The sequence below is a fragment of the Olea europaea genome, chromosome 21, assembly GCF_002742605.1.
Source record: "Olea europaea var. sylvestris chromosome 21, O_europaea_v1, whole genome shotgun sequence".
NCBI lineage: Eukaryota > Viridiplantae > Streptophyta > Magnoliopsida > Lamiales > Oleaceae > Olea > Olea europaea.
The window spans coordinates 4,226,455-4,228,486 of NC_036257.1; positions in this window are offsets into that span (position 1 = coordinate 4,226,455).

Consider the following 2,032-nt stretch of genomic DNA (forward strand, 5'->3'; position numbering starts at 1 on the left):
ATCTTATGATCCACCTCCCTCCTAGGTGGTAATTTCTTAGGTAACTCCGGCGGCATTACGTCCTTATTTTCTTCAAGGACATCCTTGATGACTTCGGGCACACTATCGTCACCCACAACTTCCTCAACTTGGTCCTCCATTTTTAATGCTGCCAAATACGTCGCCTCTCCTTTCTTTAGCCCTTTTGCTAGTTGCATGGCCGAAAGCTGCCCTATTGCTTTCGTCCTAGCTACCGTAGGAACCATGCATGGAGAACCCCTCTCCAAGATGCAGACCTAGCCAAAGGAAGGCATAGGAATAACATTGACCTTCCTCATGAAGTCCAACCCGAGAACCAAGCAAAAATCATCCATTGTAGCCAGCGAAAAATCCACTTGGCCATGCCAAGTGCCTAATTGAATTTTCACTCCTCGAACTATGCCACCAAGGGGCGTGGATGGAGAATTCACAGCTTTCATAAGACCACCACTTTTAGTGATTGTGAGGCCCAACCTTCTAGCCTCATCTTTAGTAATGAAGTTGTTGGTAGCTCCCGTATCCACCATTGCTAGTGCGGGCCATCTATTTACTTGAGCTTCCACATACATTAATCCTCGTTCATTATTGGAAGCCGGAACGACCTTAGCATTGAGAGCGTTAAGAAGTTGCAATGAACTAAAATGTTCTGCCCTTTGCTCTTGGCAAGAGGATGAATCCCGTTCCTCCGCCATAGCTGCCAATGTGCCAAGTTTAGGGCAATCACGCATTAAGTGTGGCCCTTTGCACACGAAGCATCCACTTTGAGAGCCCGTCGAGGCCTTCTTCTTTTCCTCATAATTTTTCCGCGAGAGGGAAGGTTTGTGAGTGTTACCACCTTTGAAGAATGAGGACTTGTGGTAATCTTTCTTCTCTCCCCCGCCTTTAGCCGAGTTACTCTGAAAGCTTTTAGAAGATTTTGATGAATCCGTGCTCCTTTGGAACTCGGTTAAAGATTCAGCCACCACAATAGCCTCGTCTACTGTCTTCACTCCCCGACGCTGAAGTTCTTGCTTTGCCCAATTTTGCAATCCGTCGGTAAAGTGAAACAATAGATCTTCATCTGACATGCTGGGGATTTGAAGCACAAGGGTAGTAAACTCTTTGACATAATCGCGAATAGTGCCCTTATGTTTCAACTCCCTAAGCTTTTTACGGGCCTCATATACTACATTTTCGGGATAAAATTGGCGTTTCAATTCCTTCTTGAAATCATCCCAACTATCTATCCTACAAGCACCCTTTTCTATGTCGGCGTGTTTACGTCGCCACCATAGAGCCGCGGTGTCCGTAAGATACATAGTCGAAGTACGTACCTTAGTAGCTTCATCCAAAATGTTCACGCCCTCAAAATATATTTCCAATCGCCATAGGAAATCATCTAGCTCTTTCGCGTCTCGCTTTCCATCGAACTCCCTAGGCTTTGGATAGTCGATCCTTGGAGCCGCTAGCATCGTGCTAGTACCCGCACCGGTTGACGCCTTCTTACAAGCGTCTAGGCCACTTTGCATATCCGCGCAAAGCTTGTTTACTTGGTCTTGGATTGCTTTGACAGCATCCATGACCTTAACCTCCAACCTCGTATATTCTTCCCTTAAAGCGCCTTGGTCTTCCTTGAGATCATCAAGTTGTTCCAAGGTGTGAGCTTCAAGGGTTGAGAGTGAATTCTCCACTACTTCAATGCGTTCCCCCATATTGAGAAATACTTCCTCAAGAGATCCATCGGTAGGGGCTGGTGGTCGGCTCTTACTCCGAGTTTGTCGAGTTTTCTTACTCGTGGTTTGGGGTTCGACCTCTCGACCCCGCTCATCATGTTCTACTTCCGAAATGCCGGATCCCACAACATCTTTTTCCACCATGCCAACGATAGTAAGTGAGCAAACCTAGGCTCTGATACCAACTGTCACGGACTTGCTAATTTCCTTCAAGAACCGTGCGGCCTTAATGTCTTCAACTTCAACCCCCGCGGTTATTACACTAAGTCAGCCTCCCGATTGACGTTGATGTCTTAGAAAGG